Source organism: Equus caballus, chromosome 17 (genome assembly GCF_041296265.1).
Source record: "Equus caballus isolate H_3958 breed thoroughbred chromosome 17, TB-T2T, whole genome shotgun sequence".
In the NCBI taxonomy this organism is placed as follows: Eukaryota; Metazoa; Chordata; class Mammalia; order Perissodactyla; family Equidae; genus Equus; species Equus caballus.
Window position 1 is genome coordinate 88,792,822 of NC_091700.1, and position 24,033 is coordinate 88,816,854.

At 42.1% G+C, this 24,033-nt stretch overlaps 1 long non-coding RNA gene across 1 annotated transcript in view; it reads right to left on the reverse strand.

Moving 5' to 3' along the window:
* Window positions 1–2,909: 2,909 nt before the first annotated feature.
* LOC102150464 (uncharacterized) overlaps window positions 2,910–24,033 on the reverse strand; it is a 31,054-nt gene continuing 9,930 nt past the window's right edge. Inside the window, exons 3-7 of the long non-coding RNA XR_011428061.1 lie at window positions 19,235–23,715; window positions 18,432–18,537; window positions 18,164–18,341; window positions 7,674–7,767; window positions 2,910–4,456 (exon numbers count right to left, since the gene is read on the reverse strand). This is a non-coding gene — a long non-coding RNA (uncharacterized lncRNA). The remainder of the gene's footprint in view (window positions 4,457–7,673; window positions 7,768–18,163; window positions 18,342–18,431; window positions 18,538–19,234; window positions 23,716–24,033) is intronic.

Genomic DNA, 24,033 nt, shown 5'->3' on the forward strand with positions numbered 1-24,033 from the left:
GCTGAAGAGTGAAACCAATACAGAAGAAAGCAGAGTAGAGAGGTGTGTGTGTGTGAAAAAGAGAGACAGAGACACAGAGAGACAGAGACGACATTATCTATGAAGGGCTTGTGTGAGGGTAGTTTGTCTTAGGAAGTCATCCCAAGGCAAGAGTGAGCAACTGGGAAGAGTGGAATCAGGGAGAAGGCCGAACCAACTGGAAGATGTTTAAGCAGTTGGTCACTGTGACCAACAGAGCCTGGATCCCACTGAGACCATCCAAGGAGCCATCTTGAGCAACTCAGAATCATTTAGAAGGTGGAAGCATTTATCCAGGGCTCCATCTCCCATTAGACCAAAGAATGCTCTGTAAGGTGTTAGTGCTGCCTCCTCAACTTTATTAGTCAGGATTCTCCTGAGAAACAGAAACAACAGGAGTTAGATAGATAGATAGATAGATAGATAGACAGACAGATAGGTAGATAGATAGATAGATAGATAGATACAGATAGGTAGGTTTATTTTAAGAAATTGGCTCATGTAATTGTGAAGGCTTAGTGAGTCCAAAATCTGATGAGGTAGGCTGGCAGGCTGGAGACTCAGGAAAGAGTTGTGGTTTGAGTCTGAAGACCATCTGCTGGCAGAATTCCTTCTTGCTCAAAGGAGAGTCAGTATTTTTCTCTTAAGCCCTTCAGCTGATTGAATGAGGCCTACCCATATTAGGAAAAGCAATCCGCTTTACTCAAAGTCCAAAAATTTAAATGTTAATCTCATCCAAAACACACCTACACAGAAATATCTAGAATAATGTTTGACCAAATATCTTGGCACCATGGGCCCATCCAAGTTGACACATAAAACTAACCATGACTCTTCCCCACACTTAAAAGTTGTACCTACCTGATTGCCAAGTAGACATTTTCACAGCAGAAAGCAATAAGTGCTGGGAGTAGCTGAGGCAGGGGACTGCCATTTACACCTGCAGGAAGCTGGTTTCTGCCATAGTGGCTGCAGGGATCAAGGGGGGCCTAGCTGTGAGGCTGTGCTCACAAGGTCTCCAATATAACCATGTGTTATATTTTCTTTTTCAACACTGAAGAAAAAAAGGTGTTTGAACCAAAGCAAATAGCCCCAATTGTCTAAATTTACATTTAAAAACTAAAAGGGAGTCTGTATACCAACAATTGTTACATAAAACCAATAAAAGAACTATGAATTTTCTAATGACTTTTTTTGCTGAGGAAGATTTGACCTGAGCTAACATCTTTTACCAATCTTCCTCTTTTTGTGTGTGAGCTGCTGCCACAGCATGGCCACTGAGGAGTGGTGTAGGTCTGTGCCAGGGTACTGAACCCATGCTGCTGAAGCGGAGTGTGCTGAATTTAACCACTAGGTTAACCAGTAGGCTTAACTACCAGGGTTGGCTCTCTAATGACATTTTTAAGCCAAACTAAAACCAATCACTCATTTTTAGTAAAACTAGACTACCTCTAAAAGAATACTGAATGTTTAATCAGTTAACTTTGGCCATTTGATTCAATGTGGAAAAAAAATATGTCCTCCCCTCAGCAAATATTCTCTCAAATTGATATGTAAGGGAAGAAAGGAAAAACACCACTTTTTACTGTAGCAGTTAAAAAGCATAAACTTCTCCTTTCCTGGAGATTGGAGAATCCCAGAATTCTTGGGATATCTCCCTATGACTGAGGAGCGAAGTATCTTAAGAGACTCCAGCTGGCACTGCCCATGTTGATGAACAATTTTGATACATATACAAGTTAGCCAATCCCTTGTCTGCAATCTTATTTTGAACGGAGGGGAGATTTATTTAGGCTTTTGAATAAACTCAGCCAATTTGCTCAATTAAAGTTGCTTAAGCACTTTTATGTAACACATGTGGTTTCATTTTTGTTTTTTTTTTTTTAAGAAAAGAGATGATTTAAAAATAGTTAGTGCTTGATTCTACTTCTGAGGTACCTAGACGAATCAAGTTCATAAAGACAGAAGATTGAATGGTGGTTGCCAGGGGCCAGCGGGCGGGAGAAATGGAGAGTTAGTGTTTAATGGTACCGAGTTTGGGATGATCAAAGTGTCCTAGAGATGGATGGTGGTGATGGCTGCACGACAATGTGAATGTACTCAACGCCACTGAATCGTACACTTAAAAATAGTTAAAATGGTCAGTTTTACGTTATATATACTTTACAGCAATAAAAATATACATTTACTGCAGAAATTTACCTACAAAGAGTGATTCGACAGGTCACACCACCTCCTTGGCAATGACAAGACAAGGAACTTAATGATTAGGCTTGACTGACTATAAAAATCAACAGCTTCAAAGATTATTGCTGTGGTTTTCATTATAAAATATAAATCCATTTTCTGACTTGCTGACAGAACAACGAAGAATGTGATTAAGAGAATGCGCTTAAGGGTGAAAGTTCAAAACTCTGGCCTGTGCCCTGTGTTAGCGTTGGGAAGCATGCAGAGCAGGAAAAGAATTTTTCTCACAGAGCAGGAATTCTCTACAATTTCTCCTTAAAGAATACTCTTAAAAAATAGCGATAGTCGGGGCTGGCCTCGTGGCCGAGTGGTTAAGTTCGCGCGCTGCGCTGCAGGTGGCCCAGTGTTTCGTTGGTTCGAATCCTGGGCGCGGACATGGCACTGCTCATCAAACCATGTTGAGGCAGCGTCCCACATGCCACAACTAGAAGGACCCACAACGAAGAATATACAACTATGTACCAGGGGGCTTTGGGGAGAAAAAGGAAAAAAAAAATAGTGATAATCATGATCTAATGAGAAAAAATACTATTTTTTTGTTGTCATGAGCACAATATATGAGTAATCCACCCCTTGATTTTGTCACCCTCCCTTACATGTTATCATTTTAACTAATATACACTGATATTTCAACTCCCAATGTACTTTAAATCAAAGTTTTTTTAATTAAAAAATATGAAATTCCTAAACATGAGTCTGCCTAAATATGAAAGTTTATATTTTATTTCCTCTGATACTTTACGTAATTTTGGAAGTTCTATATTTCAAATTAGTGAATTATTGAGTTATACATAAAATAGCCAAATATAAAGTAATTATAAAATAGCCAAGCAAACTGAAGATAAGGGTATCATTTATATAGAAATATGTACGACACAATTAAGTGGTATAATGCATGAAAAGTTCTTAAGACAGGGTCTAGCACATAGTAGGTGCTCATTCAAAGGTGGTTTTTATTGACAACGGTGATGTCTTTAATTCACTTCATATTAAGTCCATGAGACATGTAATAAATAGTGTATTTTTACTAGGTAAAAGCCATCTTGCTAGGCTGTATGGGGAAACAGAAAGTTGAAGGAGATATATACACTATTGAGAAAAACATCAATTCTTCTAGAGATGGGGAGAAAACTATATAAACAATAAAGTACTTGATGTAAGAGGAGGTCCCCAAGTATTGGGGAGATTCAGATAGATCAGAGGAAATCTCACAGAGAAAGAGGCACTTATCCTGGACCTTGAAGGATGGATGGGATTCAACTGACACATATGAGAGAAGGAACACTCTAGGTGGACGGAGTGGGGAGAGCACAGATGCAAAGTAACAAGTGAGCACGGGAAGCAGATTATCAGGTTAGTTTGGAACCCAAGAGGCGGCAGGGGAGGTCTTGGAGGTCAGCTGGGAAAGGCCGGTTTGGCCCTGAGCACGGAGATCTCGGATTCCGAGAGAGGGGAACCCTTGTAGGTGTTTGTACATGAAAGAACATGACTAGAGGAAGTTTTAGGAAGATTGATCTAGAAGCATTCTGCTCTGCTGTGTTGAAATAAAGAGGCAAATTCCTTTCCTATAGGAAAATAGTTAGTTCTCATTTCACAGGTGTCGTCGCTGGCTTGCCTTAGGTCAGAATCAACCCTTTGTTTTCAGACTGAAGTCCAGTGTTTTTTCCATTTGGGTAAAAGATGTTGCCCTTTCTACCGTATCTGTATGGATCTGCAGGCAAGACGTCCCCAGTGACTTGTGGGCGGGCTTCCTGATGGAGCTGGAGAAGCAGTCAGCAGGATCTGCGTTTCTTTGACGCCCTCAGAGAGCCCGGGCTGCTGTTCTTGCAGAGTCCCTCTCCTCCCCCATCATGCGGCACCCCTCAGTATTCTGGCGGGGCCAGGAAGGAGTGGGTCTCTTTGGCAGCCTCCGGCACAGCTGGGGAAGCCAGGAGCTCGCTCACATGCTCTCACTTTCCATGGTGGGTGAAATCGCCGGCAGAGAAGGTCTTTCTTTGCACTGAGCTGTGCTACCTTGGGGAGGGGTGATGTGGGTAAAATTAAATTGCTCTTCTTAAGCTCTTCAGTGCGTCCAATCCTGATTTTGTTTTGTTTTGTTTTGTTCTCCAGAGATGTGCTGGCATTTCTCTGCTGGACGCCAAGGCTTCCAAAAAGGCACTCTCATTCCGGGCCACTGTCAAAATTGGTGTTCCTTTGGGGGAAGACAGTGGAAAACTCTTATTCAGCCATTTTGCTGACATCACTCACAAATTCCCTTTTAAAGGATGACAATACCCCTGGGAAGATGAATTTATCTTTGTTTGCTCACACCTTTCAGAGACTTATTTTATTTATACTTTCTGACTGTGCAAAATCTGAGCAACTCAGGGTGTTTTCTTTAGAATCAAATAGAAGACTATCAATGATGGATATCATTCAAATGATGAGAAACTCAATCCTTTGAGGATTGGCTTAAACTAGGGTGACTATGAAGAAATGAGCTTCTGTGCTGCCTCTGAAGAAAATTCCAAGAGTGGTAGACCAAAGAACATTTTTGAAAATAGAGAACACTACTTGAATTAAATTTATGACTTCTTATAGAACCTGCTTTGAAGGTCAGTCCTGTTTTGGCTTTTCTCAAATTTAATGAATTTGTTTTCAAAACTGAGTTTCAGTCTTTTATGAAACTTTAGTACAGAGCTGCTAGTGCTCACCAATATCGAGCTATCCTCTCCTTCCTGGTCACACAGCCAGATGCACCTCCCAAGTCCCTGTTGTCTAGGAATGGTCATTGACTACCCTTGGCCAATGGAATGTGGAATGTGGTCCCTAATCCCTCCTTGGATTCTCCACGTGTCCCTCTTCCCTTGTCTATTGGCTGGATACAGAGAATCCTCTGACGACTCCAGGGTTCTAGATGATGGAAGGGCCACCAGATGAATGAAGCCTGAGTCCCTGAATGACTATGTGGAGCAGAGCCCCATGTCCCCCACCAACCCATACTGGATTGTGACTCTTTTTTGGCTAAGCCATTAGATTTGGCTATTGTACGTTATGGCACTGAGCCTCTCCTGGCTATTACACACCATACCTCTTAGATGCTGATGAAATTGCTAAGACTCCATAGGTGACACCTACCAGTGTCTGAACTCCAAATCTGTAGAGCCCTGGACACAACCACTGCTCCTGGATTTATCTAACATTAGTGTGCTCTGTTAGTCCCCCAGGCAAGCCCCTCCTCCTGATTCAGTTTCTGTTTCAGTCAGTCCAACTATGTTCTCAGTAGATTTCTGTGAAGACAGTTAGCTGTGAGGCTGATAACAGGCTTTGACATGGCAGGGCTCCCTGCTTTACAGTTTGTCACCTCTGTCTTCAACAGCTCTGTCAACAGCCTTTAGAGCTTGACTACCCCCTGCAAAGTGCCCAGAATCTTCCCCACATGTTCCTGAACATGTGCTTTGAGATTGTGAACTGTCAGCACCCAGTAGAGCCTGGCCCACGTTGCCAGAACTTTCAATAACACAACCAGTCTATTGAGTTCCCAGAGAAGGAGAAATCTATTTTAAGATCAGCCTCAAGTTCCCTTTTTGTGTCCTCAGGGAGAGAGATGCACAAATTCACTCTATTTATGCTGTGGAATGAGTCAGAGTGCAAACCAGTAATTTGACACAAGTGACCAAATTCTTCTGTATGAGGCTCAAAAACCCTCAGTAGATGTAGTAAATGAATGAATTTCTCTCAATTTCTGCTCAAACTTGCCAAATGTGTATTTTTATGGACTTAGCTGCATAGATTTGCTGGCTTAGCAATAATATAAGGTGGATAGAGGTCTGGATATTATCTTCTGCCTGTCTCTGGAGGGGTCCTGAAGAAAGACCACATCTGCTAGATAACCCGTTGTAAATGTGAGCTGTGATTCTGGGAGCTAGCTGCTGACGGTTGTGGTGAATAAGAATGTTTTGTAGTATTTTTGCTTCCAGCGAAAATCAGACTAGCCTATGGTCATATATTTTGGCTGAAAAAAGATAATTGAGAACCACTAGCTTAAACAGCCCTGGAGTTGCTGAGATTTAGCGTTCAAACACTTTTGCACATGCATTAATTTGAATTGCTTGTCACTTTCTCAGAACTACAGCCCTTTTACGTGAAACATTGAACCACAGATGGCATGGCCTGAAGTCATCTAAGAGAGATGTTATAGTTCAATCTCCTCAAGTGACAGTCACCCACCTAATAATACATAGAACTGGGAATGAAATTAAGGGTTCTGAGTAAAAAATTTTAAGAGACCTCCAAAGGAGAGGTTATTGCTCTGATATTCACAACTGTAGGCAAAATCATGCTTCTGAACATTAATTGATGCTGGGAGGAGTGTGATTGCATATAAAAGATCTTGATAAGTCATGAAGCATTGTATTAAATGAAGGTTGTCATTGCTTCTTTTACTACAAATGTTAATTGTGCATCTATAATAAGCCAGGCACTGTTCTTAGTCATTGAGATGCATCAACAAACAATTCAAAGTCCATGACACATATATTCTAGTGCTGGACAGATAATATATAATAGATTTTTAATAGACAGTCAGGAGGTGACTGATGATGCTTTGATATAAAATAAAGCAAGTTAAGTGTATAGAGAATTACAGGTGCTGCTATCGTACTTAGTATGGTCAGGGAAGGCCACTCAGAGGAGGTGACATTTGATAGGAGGCCTGAGAGATGGGAAGGAGTGAGCCATGTGGAGACATGAAGGAAGAGGGTAAAGATATGAACATGGAGTGTTCAGCACACAGATGTTATTTACAGCCTTGGACTTGGATGAGATTATCTAGACAAAGAACATTGAGAGAATCTAGATAGACCAGAGAAGAGGGGCACTCCCAGGTCACTCCATCATGTAGAGGACGCAAAGAAGAGCCAGCAATGGAGTCCACGAAGAAGCAATGAGTCAGATGGGAGCAAAATCTGCAACATTGAGGTCCCTAAAGCCAAGTGAAGAAAGCGCTTTAAGAAGGAGCCTTGAACAAGATATTTGCAGCACATACAATCACCAGAAGCTTTTGAGTGAGAATATATAAAGATCTCCTACAAATTGGTAAGATAAAAGCACACAACCCAGTAGAAAAGTGGGCAGATGACATAAATAGGCATTTCTCATTAGAAGAAGCCTGCATGGGCAATAGACATATGAAACGATGTTCAACCTCATTAGCAATTTGGAAAAATGCAAATTTTATCTTTAAAAGATACTGTTTCACAGCCACTAGATTGGCATAAATTTGAAAACCTGACAATACCAAGTATTGACAAGGATATAGAGAATGGGAAATATTAGTCACTGCTGGTGAGAGTATAAATTGGTAAATTAGTTTGGGGTAATTTGGGATCAATTTTGGTTTTATCTAATAAATCTGAAGATGCACATACCTTATGGCCAAGCAGTTTTCCTCTAGAGAAACTTTTTCTCATGTGCACCAGGAAGCCTGAACAAGAATGATCACAGCAGCACTGTTTATGATAGCTGATAAAAGAAAAAAAATTGAAATAACACTAATGTCATTAACAAGAGAAAAGATAAATAAATTGTGATATAGTCATTGTGGCAGCCAGCCTCCAAGATGGCCACCGATGTCAATTCCTGATAGTCACGTGCTTTGTGTAGTCCCCTCCCACATTAAAGAGAACTGAGCTGGATATTTTAGAAATGGTGGCGCATGACTTCCAAGGCTAGGTCATAAAAGTCATTGTGACTTCTGCTTTGTTCATGTAGATCACTCTATGGAAGAAGGCAGCTGCCATGTTGTAAGGATATTCAAACAGCCCTGTGGGGATATCCTCATGGCAAGGAATGGAGGTTCCTTCCAACAACCAGCACCAGCTCTCAGTCTTGCGAGGGAGCCATCTTGGAAACAGTTCTCCAGCCCCTGTCAAGGCTTCAGATGACTGCATAGTTGGCCAATATCCCAACTGCAACCTTATGAGAGACCTTGAGCTAGAACAACTCAACCCTAAATTCTTGACCTGTAGAAACTGCTTATTGTTGTTTCAAGCTGCTAAATTTTGGAGGAATTTGTGACACAGCAATAGATAACTAATATTGGCATGTAATGGAATACCGTGCGGCAGTGCAACCAAGCTATGGCTACAAGTGGCATCATGGATAAATCTCATAAAAATAATTTTGAGGAAAAAAGCAAGTTACAAAGATATGTGCAGTGTTACCATTTATATAAAGTTCATAAAACAAAACTAAATAATACATTGTTAGAGATATACACATATATAGTGAAATGATGCAGGATTGCAAGGGAATAATAAGCACAAAATTCAGGAGAGTGCTTACGTCCAGGAAGTAGGAAGGGACAAGCAATTGGAGAAAGACACACATGAGTTTCTAGTGGAAATGTTCTACTTTTTAAGTTGACTGATGGATACACTGGTGTTTATTATGTTAATCTTCATATCTTTTGAATGTGTGAAAAAACTCCTAATAATTTTTTAATGAAGTCATTATAGTTTATAACATTGTGAAATTTCAGTTGTATGTTATTTATTTGTCAGTCACCATATAAATGTGCCCCTTCACCCCTTGTGCCACCCACTCTGGTAACCACTGAACTATTCTCTTTGTCCGTGTGTTAGTTTCTCTTCCACATACGAGTGAAATCATATGGTGTTTGTCTCTCTCTGTCTGGCTTATTTCGCTTAACATAATACCCTCAAGGTCCATCCAGGTTGTTGCAAATGGGATGAATTTGTCTTTTTTTATGGCTGAGTAGTATTCCATTGTATATACATATACCACATCTTTTTTATCCAATCATCAGTTGATGAGCACTTGGGTTGCTTCCACATCTTGGCTCTTGTGAATAATGCTGCAATGAGCATAGAGGTGCATAAGCCTCTTTGAATTGTTGTTTTCAAGTTCTTTGGATAAACACCCAGTGGTGAGATGGCTGGGTCACATGGTCTTTCTATTTTTAATTTTTTGAGACATCTCCATACTGTTTTCCATAATGGCTGCACCAGTTTACATTCCCACCAGCAGTGTATAAGCGTTCGCTTTTCTCCACAACCTCTCCAACATTTGTTATTTTTTGTCTTGGTGATTATAGCCATTCTAACGGGTATGAGATGATATCTAAGTGTAGTTTTGATTTGCATTTCCCTGATGATTAGTGATGTTAAACATCTTTTCATGTGCCTATTGGCCATCTGTATATCTTCTTTGGAAAAATGTCTGTTCATATCCTCTGCCCATTTTTTGATCGGGTTATTTGTTTTTTTGTTGTTGAGTTTTGTGAATTCTTTATAGATTCTGGAGGTTAACCCCTTGTCGGATATATGATTTGCAAATATTTTCTCCCAGTTGGTGGATTGTCTTTTCATTGTGACGCTGGTTTCCTTTGCGTTGCAAAAGCTCTTTAGTTTGATGAAGTCCCACTTGTTCATTTTTTCTTTTGTTTTCCTTGTCCGAGTAGACATGGTATTCGAAAAGATCCTTTTAAGACTGATGTCAAAGAGTGTACTGCCTATATTTTCTTCCAGAAATTTTATAGTTTCAGGTTTTACTTTCAAGTCTTTTATCCATTTTGAGTTAATTTTTGTGTATGGTGAAAGATAATGGTCTACTTTCATTCTTTTGCATGTGGCTGTCCAGTTTTCCCAGGACCATTTACTGAAGAGACTTTCCGTTCTCCATTGTATGTCCTTAGCTCCTTTGTCGAAGATTAGCTGTCTGTAGAAGTGTGGTTTTATTTCTGGGCTTTCAATTCTGTTCCACTGATCTGTGTGCCTGTTTTTGTACCAGTATCATGATGTTTTGATTACTATAGCTTTGTAGTATATTTTGAAGTCAGGGTTTGTGACACCTCCGGTTTTGTTCTTTTTTTCTCAGGATTGCTTTAGCTATTCGAGGTCTTTTGTTGCCCCATATGAATTTTAGGATTCTTTGTTCTATTTCTGTGAAGAATGTCATTGGGATTCTGATTGGGATTGCACTGAATCTGTAGATTGTTTTAGGTAGTATGGACAATTTAACTATGTCTATTCTTCCAGTCCATGTGCATGGAATATCTTTCCATTTCTTTATGCCATCATTGATTTCTTTCAGTAATGCCTTATAGTTTTCATTGTATAGGCCTTTTACCTCCTTGGTTAAATTTTTTCCTAGACATTTTACTCTTTTTGTTGCAATAGTAAGAGGGATTGTGTTCTTGAGTTCTCTTTCTGTTAGTTTGTTATTAGAGATAATAATTTTTTTAAAAGAAGGTGGGACGATTGACTGTCCAAAACTGCTGAGAGGTCAGTTATGCTAAGGATGAAGGACTGGCCAGGTCGAAGTCATTGCTGACCTAATGAGCATGATTTCAACCAATCATGTGTCAAAGCCTGCCTGGAGTGGGCTGAAGAGAGATTGGGAGTTGAGGAAATGGACACAGTAAGTACTGACCACTCAGATTCTTCATAAAGGGGAATAGAAAAATAGTGTGAAAGCAGGAAGGGAATAAAAGGATATATATTTTCACACAGGATATTTTTAAAGGATCTAATAGGAAGCAGAAAATGGTTGTTTCAGGAGAAACTAAGAGTTCCATCTATTCTTGAATAGTTGAGAGAAGATAAGATACAGTTGGAAAGTGAAGGAGTTGGCCTTAGATAACAGTACAGGAATTGAATGTTGATATTATTCATAGAACAATGGTATTACCAGGGCTGGGTGGGCAGCAGTCTTCATGCAAGAGAATAAAGCACACAGATTTTCATGATCTTAATTAAGGTCAGATGAAGGTGATGGGAAGACATCAAAACCACCCCTGGTATCTTAGGACAAGGGTGAAGGCAGAATTAAGAAGCAGATACTTGGCTTCCAGGAGCCATCTTTTGATTATTCCTTGTCCTTGTGGCCCTCTCTCCCTTCCTTTCTTTTCAGATTCTCTTCCCAGACTCAACCTTTCACTATCTAATTTCAGTTAACAAAATCACACTGACGTATAAGAAGTTAGCAAATTCATAGGGTTCCCTTTGGGGGATCTTTGGCACTTTAATTCAATTCCATAGTTGAAGTCCCAATTTGGAATCTCTAGGTCTCTCCTCCCTCTAACATTGTGTGATTCCATGGATTTGAAGTCCTTAGGACAAGTTAGTGGACATCTTCTCAACCCAATTCAAATCAAGCTGGAAGACAGGTATTAATATTATAATTTAAATGGTGAGGTGTGAGACCTGGTTATGAGGGAGCCACCCTTCTTTTATTGTATAGGTGTAGGTATATGGGTACACCATGTATGTCATGATGTGGTCAAGATATTATACAATTGTACCAATGCTAGAGCTGGTGCCAACCATCTCTATACTCAAGAACTACACCTGAGAATGGAAGGCAGGGTCATATCTGAAAGGTAAATCTTTCAGACCAGAAATTGGAATCAGGAGGGAAGTCCTAAGTATAGAAAAAGGTCTTTTCTTTTGGATTTATTACAGAAAAGTCAAGATGTCCAGGAGGAACCTGGTGGTAGGAAATCAGCTGGGACCACCTAGGAAGACCAGGAGTACTCGTTCTTTGGGCTCTCATGTGCAAAGGGAGTGGATCATGAGCCTTGAAGACAAAAGGAAAGCTATTATGGCATTGGGTTTATTTCAAAGACACACTGCATTTACAGGCCTCCTAGTCCCTGTGTTTAGTTACCTGTTCACCTCTGCTGGCATCCAGTAGTCTTGCTAAATCTAGCCTGTCTCAGCAATAGTGGTATGTACTGTTACTGAGCACCTACTATGTGCCAGACACTATATAAAGTCATCTGACAATGTGAGAGCCACCCCACCATGGGGTAGGCGACACTCAAGGGATGGAATTAAAGCCCCAAGATCAGCCACTCCAATGCACCAGACTCTAATTCTAGGATGAAACTTTGGAGGCACTGGTACTTCCTTCCACAGGGGACATGAGATCCAAATAGGAGAGAATATGGAACCTGGAAGTTGAGAGAAACAAATGAGATCAGAACTAGGAAAAACTGCGGCGAGAAAAGGAGAGTCCAAGAAAATGCATTCAAAAAGAGACAATGAGAAGTGTTGCTGAAAACAACAGTAACAGGAAAGGAAGACGAGAGAGAGGATATGCAGGCAAGGGGCACATTGTATGTACAAATGCAACGAGCCTTCTCCTAACAGCACCAGGTGTTGGAAAGCATGCGTGGGTTGCCCGCATCTCTTATTTTTAATATCTAACCCATTGTACTTAACCCAGTTTGGAAGTAAGTAGCTTCTTCAATTACGTCAAGAACCACTACCTTATACAAACCTTACATTCTCCAAACCAGTTTCCAGGCACTAGAAACATTTTGCTGGTTTTATGGTACTTAAAAGAATTGTCTTATTATAGTTCTTGCAATTGAATCTTTTATCTCTGCTTCTTCAAATTCATCTGACTAGAATCTGTTCCAGTGTCCTAAAGTGAAACAAGGTCAATCTATGTGAAATTTTTGTTCTAAACATTTCAAAGTTTCTATTCTTGCTTCATCAGTCGTGGTTTGAAGCATGGGGACTTGTGGGCTGTTTTTTTTTTTCTTTTCTTTTTTTCAGGTAATAGGACAGAAACTGTACAGTTACTCTGCCTCTGAGCCAGAGAGAAGAAAGAAAAATGTGACATGAGTTTGGCCCCAACTGCTCCCACTGAGGGGCATGGTCATTTCTTGGCCCCAAAGTGTATCTGGTCATGTTCCGTCAGTGTCCTCTAGTGACGACTTTTTTGAAATAGAGAAGAGATACCCATGGACAGGGGTGAGGGTGGTAATGATGTTCGCAGGGTGGAGAGGGGTGGGAGCAGAATTCCCAGCAGAAAATCTGGGCTGACTGTGCTTGCTGCCACCAGCTCGCAGCAGGGCAGCACTCCTATGTGAATTCAGGTTAATTGCTGCTAAAATTATACTGGATTTCTTTCTCTTCTTTTTTTTCCACTCTTTATTGTCATAAGAAAAAAATCTAAGGAATTCTGCAATTAATTGCTTAATGAACAAAAATACAATCTGTCAAAAAGGAAGTCTTTGCCACTTGTCCTTGGCAGACCCTACGGCAGTGAGGTTTCTCCACTAGCAGACTCGGGCCTGCCCAGTTGCTGAGCCAGTATTTATGAGGGCAGGAGTACATGAGTGTATCTTTCCTCACTGCTGACACCAACGCGACCTGGTCGAGTCAAGAATTTGTTGCTCTCTTGAAGGCCTGGTGTCTCCTGTGAGGGGTAGGGCCCTGTGTGGGCTGAATTGTATTCCCTCGAAATTCATATGTTGAAGCTCTCACCTCCAGTAGGTCAGCATGTGACTGTATCTGGAGATAGGGCTTTTAAAGAGGTAGTTAAGGTTATTTAATCATAAATAATCTTAGGCCTTTAAGGTGAGCCCTAATCAATACAAGATTTGTGTACTTATAAGAAGAGGAAATTAGGACACAGACACACACGGAGGGAAGACCACAGGAAGACACAGGGAGAAGGTGGCCATCTACAAGCCAGAAAGAGGCTTCAATAGAAACCAACCCTGCCGATAACTTGACCTTGGACTTCTAGCCTCCAAAATTGCGAAGAAATAAATTTCCATTGTTTTCTGCCACCCAGTCTGTGGTCCTTCACCCTGGCAGTCCTAGCAAACTTACAAGCCCCAAACATTCATTCCTACTAAATAACAGCGCTGCTCTTCTCTCCTCCTCATTCGGCAAGCCAATGTGAACGGGCTTCTGCTAGGATCACTCTCTATCTGGAACCCATCCCTTAAACTGGGGGTTGGCAAACTTTTTCTGTGAAGGGCAAGATAGTAAGTGTTCTGGGCTTTGAATGCCAAGAGGCAAAAGAAAGAATATTATGTAGTTGCTTATATGACCATTTAAAATGTAACCACTTATACTTGTACACCAATATTCATAGCAGCATTATTTACAACAGCCAAAAGGTGAAACCAACCCAAGTGCCCATCAACAGACAAATGGATAAACGAAATATAGTATATACATACAATCGAATATTATTCAGCCTTAAAGAGGAAGGACATTCTGACACATGCTACAACATGGATAAACCTTGAAAATACTATGCTAAGTAGAATAAGTCAGACACAAAAAGAAGAATATTGTGTGATTCTACTCAGATGAGGTACCTAAAATAGGCAAATTCATAGAGACAGAAAGCAGAACAGTGGTTACTAGGGACTAGAGCCAGAGAGGGATGCGGAGTTGTTTAATGGGTGCAGTTTCTGTTGGGATGATGAAAAAGTTCTGGAAAAGGATAGTGGTAATTCTTGCACAGCATTGTGAATGTACTTAATACTTAATGTACTTACGTGAATTGTACACATGAAAATAGTTAAAATGGTAAATTTTATATTGTGTATAATTTACCATCACAACAAAAAAAGGCTATTCTCTTCCCAAATGCAACCATTTAGAAATATTAGATACAAGGCTGGGGGAGTAGGTGGGTAGGAGGGGAGGTAGACTGGCCCACAGACCATAGTGTGCCAACTCCTGCCCTAAACTCTTTGGGTAGGGTCCCACCTCTATCCCCTATTCCTTTAACAATAAGCAAGACATCTGCTCTAAACAGACAGATCACCTGTAACTGTCAACATCTGGACGGTTCCCCAGTGCCAGGCACTCTGGGTCCCTATTTTGTCTCTTTCTCCATCAGCCTGTGCTGCTGACATCTCTGCATGCTTTGGGGCCTAATCCACTGCGGCTACAGATGGAGATGTTTGAAGGCCTTGCTTGGGGAATGAGTTCTCCATGGAGGATACGAACAAATTAAGGAATATGATTCTGGTTTGATTGTAACAGGACCACACCTAATACCTGAAATAAGGAAACACAGCTGGCTGTGGAATTGCTTGCCATGGTAAGGGAGAGCTGTGCTGAGCTAGGCTCGGTCTCTCTGGGCAGCGTGCAGTGTTGACTTCTGTAAGGTTTGGGGAGCACGGAGCTCAGGGATGGGAGGCTTTCAGAGGACTAAGTGGTTAACATCTGTAGAAGTGTGGCTGCTGCCTGAGCCATTGTTGATTGCTTGGCACTCGGAGGCGTGTTTATTAAAGTGAGTCAATCTCTGATTGGCTGATTTTCACAAGCTAGGAGTTGAACTGATTGGTTAGCTTGTAAAAGCAAGTTCACTGGGGCAAGCTGTCACTGATTGATTGAATGGATGCAAAACCATTCTGGTGGCTACTTGTTGCCATGGCTACAGAGCAATCAGTTTTTTCCTAAGTTTGTGGGAACTTTTAAAATTCTCACATGTGTAGCTCTCTCTCCAGCCATTAAAAATTTTGTCCTCCATTAAATGTCTTATCCTCCACAGCAAAGACTGCCATTGCCTACCTAATATCCACTCCCCTACTAAGAGAACCCTGTTTTTGTTAAGGGTAGCAAGGTTCCTAGACAACCTTGCATATCGGGTTGACCATGTGACACAGTCCTAATCAATGAGATGTGAGCAGAATTACTAGGTGCTGCTTCTGGGAAAGCTCCTTCAGGGGGCTACAGAGTCAGTGGGTACGCCCCTTTTCATTTTCCTGCCTGGAAGTGGGTCACAAAGTCGGGGAGCAGGAGCCATCTTGGATCCATGGGAATGAAAGCTGTACCCTAATGATGGCAGATAGAGAGAGAGAAAGAGACCCTGGATATGGTGGCGCTATCATATCAGCTCTGGATTGCTTGTCTCCCAATTCGCAGCTGTGCAAGAAAAATCAAACCTCTATTTGGTTCAGCTATCGTGAGCTGAGTTTTCTTTATATGAAGCCAAACTTATTCCCAGTTGATAAGCCTGTGCTTCTGTTTTCCTTATCTCTTCACCTCACAATCATATCAGTGGCTCCCATTGTGTCCTCATTGCATAGCAGAGTGCTCAGCATACCACACGACACAGTCAATATATATATTTGTTGACTGTGCAATTCCCTGATGAGGTTTTATGTGCCTTCTAATATGAGACAATAAGAAGTACAAAACATCATCTACAAAATAATCTTGCCCAAAGTATTTAACCTGAATCCCATCATGAAGAAACTATTAGACAAATTCCACAGGGGAGACAATCTAAAACAAGTCACCTGGACTCTTTCAAAAAGTTCCATGTGACAAGAAAATAACCAAGAAAGTGAGAGGGGGAATTAGTCTAGATTAAAAGAGACTAAACAAAAAGAACAACCAAATGCAATGCACAAACCTCAACTGAGTCTTGGATCGAACAACAAAAGACATGTGCATCACCCAGTATACCTGCCAGAGACTCTCCAGGCATCTACGGTGGCCTGTGTGGTAGGGAAAAGGCACTTCGCGAGGGATGGATTCTCTATGCAGAATCCCACGCAGACTACTCAGATCCAGAGACAAACTTGGGGAGTTGTTTACTCCAAAAAACACTTCGTATGGCTGGGAGATAGAAATCCAGGAGCTTCTTTGCGGTTCCAGTACAACCAGAGAGGCTTAGGAAAACTCTTAAAGCTATCAGAGATGCTCCTGCAGGGAGTGGCGGGCCGTTGTAACCAACACACAACAATCCTGCCACCAGCCTCAGAAGCCAAGAGGGATGCTCTCGGCAGGTGGGTCTGGGGAGCCTCACGAAGCAGGCAGCAAAACTCAGCCACTGCTGTCATTTGTCACAACACAGGCAGTATGGTGCTGGGGCTGAATGGAGGGAGCGTGCTGCAGAAGTCGAGACTGACAGAAGTGTAAAATAACAACTGTGAAATGACTTATTGAGTGGGAGAGAAGCTGGGCTCCCACCTGAGCAGTGTGTCAGTAAGACAACGCAAGACTAGGGTATCCACTAGGGGGCGGTAGAGGACAGTGGTTAAGGACACAGGCTCTGGGTCAGAGCCGGTTCAGTCCTGGCTTCTCCACTTAGGAGTTAGGTGAGCTAAGGCTAGTCACAACCTCTCTGAGCTTCAGTCTTCTCATCTGTAATATGGGGATGAGAACAGTGTGTACAACAAAGGTTTGTTGTGGATAATGCATGTGCCTGGCATATTGTAGATACTCGATTAATATTAGCAGTTCTTATCATCCACTGAAATAACATATTATTCACAGGAGAACTAGAGGGGAAGGCTGCCCCTGCACATATACATCTGGGGGTGGGTGTGCAGCAGAGCAAACAAGGACACAAGCACACTGGAATTTACGAAGCAAAGCCTGGAAAATGCTGCTCATGAAGGCGAGTAGAGGAATGAATCACTGTGGGGAGATGGAGACCCGTGACACATTGGGCTAGGGGCCACCCACCCATGTCCTCCAACTGTAACCTTTGTTTAGTTCCTTTTAAAAGAAAGATTTAATTGTGGTAAAATACACATCATATAAAATTCACCGGCTTGACTATTTTAAGTATATTCAGTGGCATTAAGTACATTCACATTGTTGTGCAACCAGCATGACTTTCCACCTCCAGAACATTTTTCTTCTTGCAAAACTGAAACTCTGTACCCCTTAAACAATAACTCCCCATTCTGCTCCCCTCAGCCCTTGGCAACTACCCTTGTACTTTCCGTCTCTATGAATTTGACTATCTAGATACCTCAAATAAGTGGAATCAAACAGCATTTGTCTGTTTGTGAGTGGCTTAAATAATGTCCTCAAGGTTCATCCATGTTGTAGCATGTGTCAGAATCTCCTTCCTTTTAAAGTCTGAACAATATCCCATTGTGTGCAGATGCTACATTCTGTTTGTTTATCCATTCATTCGTAGATGGACCCTTGTAACCCTTGCTTAGTTCCTTTTGAACCAGATGGTTCATCAGGAATTTTCTGGAGGTTAAGCAACCAAGGGAACCAGTGGCTGACCCTGGAATGAGAAGAAACATCCAATATGACAACGGCCAAGGAGAACAAGAAATGATCTGCAGACAAAGGAGGGAAGAAATTCAGCCAGTATACAGACTCACCTGTATATACAGTTCCTAAATGTCACTCAGACAGTTGAAGGGTGGCTTCCACATGACAGTTATTGCCTCTGGGTTCCAAACCCATGCTTCTCTACTTGGCTTCGTGACGCTAGGCTGAGACCCTGCAAACCACACACTGGGCTCCACCAAGTAGGGGTGCTACAGGAAGGCTGCAAGCCTGGAGGAAGAAGGAGGGACTTGCGACCTCTTTGTGGTTCCTCTGAGCAACACCCCAGCAACCCCTGTTCACCTGGGGTGGGGCACATGCCTTCCTGTAGCAGCAGCGGAATGTGCCTTCCAGTTGTTCCAGCACTTGCAGAGACAGTTGTATTGTTCCAGACTGTCTCCAGCCCGCAGGTCCTGTGGGACAACTCCTTCAAATTGCAAGATTTTCATAGAAGTGGTAGCTGCCTCCTCTCTGATATCTCTTTTAACTTTAACGTCTTTAACAGTTCTTTACATTTAGTTCTCTCTTTTCAAATCATGGCTGTGGTTTTTGTCTCTTGCCTGGATTCTAACTGATGCACCCCCAACTGCTATCTCGAAACTTTAATGCCCCCACAGGCCCCGAGGTCAGCCCCAGACCCCTCATTCTAGAAAGGATGACCTGGCCTCCTGTTTCATCCAGAAAAGTAAAGCCATTATAGGGGACCTCGAACTTGCCCCTCCCTCTCCAATCTACAAAAATCTCTATAGCCAATCTCCTTTTCTTCAGTCTCAGAGGATAAAGAACTTTCTTCCTATTTAACTCCGGATTTTCCATAGGTGCTTTTCAGCTCAACCCTTTCCCATGTCCCCTGGGACCCCGCTCGGTCCCTGATGTCCTCTCCCAATTCTTAACCTGCTTTTTTCTAAAGCATCTGGGGAGCCGACTAAGGACAGGAAAAAGGATTGGTAGGCACTTCTTTTCCTCTCTCTTGTTAACCACATCCATATTTCCCTCGTAGCATGTCCACCCCCAAGTCTGACTTTTCGGACAAACTCTGCATTCTCAGCATTCCTCACCGTGCCTGGCAGGGAGGTGACACTCCGTGTTTGCCCAGTGGCTAAGGCAGAGGAGTCACCCTTTACCTGTTTGCTGAAGGAATCAATGAGCCGGAGGGCTTCTGTAGTCAGCAGAGTTCACGGCACGTTCCACAGCTGCATTTCTCACCTGTACCAGAATCACTTGGGGAGCTTGTTAAAATTGCTGACTCAAAACCCACATTGATGGGGGCATGTCAAAGGGACACAGCAGCCGACTGAAAGAGCTCCCAGGGGCCAAAGTTGGGACAATTTAAGCAACAAAACAAATAAAGTAGTGTTGATTTATACTCAAAGTATAAAATAAATATCCATGAGTCCATACTGATATAAATAAAAGGTTGAATAAATAAATGGGGGAGAAGAGACAAATTTCCTGTGTAGAAGAATTCCAAATAATTTATATAGCTACTCTGTCCTCAAAGAGGTGGGGCATTACTCCCTCCACAAGTGTGGGCTGCACATAGTGACTTCCTTTCAAAGAGGACAGTATGAAAAGGGGGAGGGGGCGATTTTACAGCAGAGAAACCTGACTAGCACCACCTCAGCCAGGTGATCAAGGTCAACATATATGGAAATGGCATTTTGCCTCCGTGGTCCTCCTACCAACAACCCATAACTCCAATCTTATCATGAGACAAACGTTAGCCAAGTTCCAATAGAAGGATCCCTGGCAAACCACCTGACCAGTCCTCCTCAAAACTGTCAAGGTCATTGGAAACAATGAACGTCTGACAAACTGTCACCACTAAGAAGACCCTAAAGAGACATAACCAAATGTACTGTGGCACCCTGGATGGGATCCCAGGACAGAGAAAGGACAGAAGGTAAAAACGAAGGAAAGCTGAACAAAGCATGGGCTTTAGTTCACAGTCATGGACCAATATTGGTTTACTAGTTGTGACAAATATACCACCATAACGTAAGCTGTTAAGAACAGAAGAAACTGGGTGTAGGGTTTACAGGAAGTCTTTGTACAAGTTTCTCAATTTGTCTGTAAATCTAAAGCTTTTCTAAAAAGTAAAGGCTATTTAAAATGTTTGGGTTTTTTTTTAAAAAAAAATGCAAATTCCTGGGCCTCCTCTCCGAATCTCAGAACACAAGCCTCAGGACTCTGCATTTTAAGCAAGCATCTCAGTGGGTTGGTGTACCCTAAAGCCTGAAAAACAGTGTCTTAGAGACTCCCTGCTCAGAATAGAGACTCCTTGCTTGCAGTGGTTTGAATCCACACCACGGTGTTGCACAACTCCAGGGTCGCCATTGATATTGTGGTCAATTTACAGTGGTAACGGCCCCCGCGTAGTTGCGGAGTGGACACTGTGCACATTCGTCGGCTGCACAGCTTCCTGGGGCACTATTTTGATTCGTCTCCATATAACAACATGAGCCAACATCGAGCAATTGGGAAATTCTTCATTAAAGTCCAGAGCTCTGGGCTGCACTTCTCCATGCCTGGTTCCCTCCTGGCCTTCCTGCGGTGAGCTTAGGAGTGGCTCACTCCTCAGACAGGATGCATACTGAGCAGTTCAACAGTCTCTACCCCTTCCTATTGTTCCTAACACTTTAGGGCTGTTGTTGTCATGCCTGCATTGTTGGCTTTTTATAGAAAAAAAGCAAAAAGCAGTCCTGTGTATCTGGGTCACTATCAAAAGTGGGGAGATGAAAGATAAATCAAGTCAGTCTGTGGCTTTTTGTTTGTTTGTTTGTTTTGTTTTTTGAGGAAGATTAGCCTTGAGCTAACTACTGCCAATCCTCCTCTTTTCACTGAAGAAGACTGGCCCTGAGCTAACATCCGTGCCCATCTTCCTCTACTTTATATGTGGGACGCCTACCACAGCATGGCTTGCCAAGCGGTGCCATGTCCACACCCAGGATCAGAACTAGCAAACCCTGGGCTGCTGAGAAGCGGAACATGTGCACTTAACCACTGCGCCACCAGGCTGGCCCCAGTCTGTGGTTTTAAAACCTGGGAGAGAGTACCCTTTTTTGTGTAAGTGGGAAATATTACCATGCGATTAATGTGCAAGCTGCGTGTGTCTGTCGATGGCTTATGCCCAGCCTGTTTCCCTCAGTGATGGCGCCTGCGGACATATGAGGCCCCAGTTGGACCTCAGGCCAGAGAGAGATGCTGCAGTGATAAACAGACCAAAGGTGGATCCTGGAGGAAGAAGGAGGAGGGAGAATGAATCTTCCCTCCCCTCTGTTTCAACACGCCCTGAACCCCGCGGAGAGGCAGCTCGACCCCCCTCCCAGAATCCGGATCTGGCAGAGCTCAGCCAGAATCTGCATGTCCAGGTCCTTCGTTAAATGGCATGATCACACTGTTCCGGTTCTTGATTTCTAATTACTACTTTGGGAACAAACTGTCTCGTGAGTGTTCTGGCACAAATAGACAGACTGGATTTGAGAACTGTTAGCCTCCTTGCTGAAGTTCAGAGTTTAGTTACGAAAATGATAGTAACAATAATAGCAAGAACTTACTACTGGCAGGACCTGTTCTACGTGTGTTTTTAAAAAAATATATTAATTTATTTAATGCTCAGAAGACCCCTGGATGCAGGTATTATTATTATTACCATCATTCTCTGTTTACAGAGGAGGAAATGAGGTGGGGAGAATGAAGTAGACCTACCAGGGGTCTGTTGACACTAGTTGAGAACAGAGCTGGGATGTGAGGCCAGGCTCCAGGCTCTGGACACTTCACCGCTACACTCTACTACCCTGGCTCTCCCCAGAAGGGGAGCAGACTCCTAAGGTTGTTCAACTCTTACAATATATCGAGGTGCCATAAAAAACACTGAAGACATAATTACTTATTTATACTTTATGTAAATAACACATCTGTGCTCATATTTTAAGATGATAAAGAACATACAATGTATGATAACAGTATACAAATCATTTCTTTTAAATAGAATTGCTGATAACATGCCCTGACCTTTTCATATTTGGCATGCTGGACTGTTTGCTGCAATTTATATAAACTGCTGGGGGAAAAAAGTTGTTCTGCTGTGAATTTGCTTTGAACAGTTTTTTAAATGATACCTTTTATCTTAAAAATTCAGTTGAATTGTTTTCCTTATCAATCCAACTCTATGTTTTATTAGCAGATTGTGTTCCTTTCCATTAGGAAGTTTGGAGTAAAAGATTAGACTTTGTCAGTTAACATCACAAATGGATCATGATCAATGATATTTAATGCCTCTATTTTATGTGTAGAGTCTTGTAGGGGAGGAAGAGAATTTCTCTACCCATTCTAGGTCCTTCTGGTTGGTTTATGAATTAAATTGACATGAGACAGAATAACAGGAGAAAATCAAACAAAGCTTTATAACATGTATACATGGAGAAATCCAGAAAAACTGGGTAACTCGCCAAAATGGCTGAGGCTGCCAGCTTAAATACCATCTTCAGCTAAAGACAAAGGAGGATGGAGGCTGGCCCAGTGGTGCAGCGGTTAACTTCGCATGTTCACTTCGGTGGCCCAGGGTTTGCCAGTTTGGATCCCAGCTGCAGACCCATGCACTGCTTGTCAAGCCATGCTGTGGCAGGTGTCCCACATTAAGTGGAGGAAGATGGGCACGGATGTTAGCTCAGAGCCAGTCTTCCTCAGCAAAAAAAAAGAGGAGGATTGGTGGCAGATGTTAGATCAGGGCTAATCTTCCTTAAAAAAAAAAGACAAAGGAGGCCATTGGGATTGGTGGTTTGGAGCTTCAAAGGGGAGGCAGGCAATTCACATGAAAATGGAAAAGCAAATGTTTGATAGATAAGAATGGTCTTAGCAAGGACCCTCACAGACTACCAATATCCAGAGTTATCTATGGTGATGGTCTGTCTTGGGGACAGGCCTTTTATCTTAAATTCTTTTAGGCAGTTAGTGGGAAGGTCAAACTTTCTTTTAGAGTCTCTCGTTCTTAAAAATAATCAAGCCATCTTAAAAACAATTGAGCCAAAGAGACACATTTTGAGGTGGCTAATTCTGATCCCCCACAGTTTCATACACCATTTAAACTCCACAGTCTAGGAATAATATGGAAACGTGGAGACAACTCAAAAAAAAGAATAAAAATGATCAAAGGGTTGAAAAGTTACAGAAATATTTAGTCTGGAGAAGAGAGGGCTGAAGGTGTTTGAAAAACTGACTTCAAAGATGAATAATGGATCAGGAGGATATCGAACAGATGTTCTAGTCTCCTAGTGGCTGGTGGAGCAGGTTTGGTTAAGGATGTTACACAGAGCAACTGCAAGGGACTAAAATTGGGGCATCAGCACCAGAGATCAGGGACATAACCAACTATGGGCATGTTTTGGTTGGAAGAATGATAGGAGCACAAAGGCAGTAGTTTATGAAAGGATATTCAACTAGATGGACATATGGTCATACAGACTATCAAGGTCAGTGTCAGGATGCCACCACTCCTGTGGGTGTGTCTTCCTCTTTGGAGTGTGGCTGCTTCATGCAGGGTCCACCTGAGTCCCACTCTGTCTTCCAGGCATGTTTGCACAAGGTAAACCTCCTTGGCCTGGACCTGAGGACAGACCGCTATCAGCTAGTTCAGAAAAGCCATGTCATTATTCTTTCATATCTTTTTGGCCATTGCTGGGGTAGTCATTGTTGAATAATTCCCTTATAAATAAATACTCCAGTCCCAGCAGGCATAAAGACATAAATAATTGCCAAATCAGAATAATAATCTCACTTTAACATTTTAACCAACCCCAGTTTCTTTTTTTTTTTTTTTTTTTTTTTTTTTGGAGGAAGATTAGCCCTCAGCTAACTACTGCCAGTCCTCCTCTTTTTGCTGAGGAAGCCTGGCTCTGAGCTAACATCCGTGCCCATCTTCCTC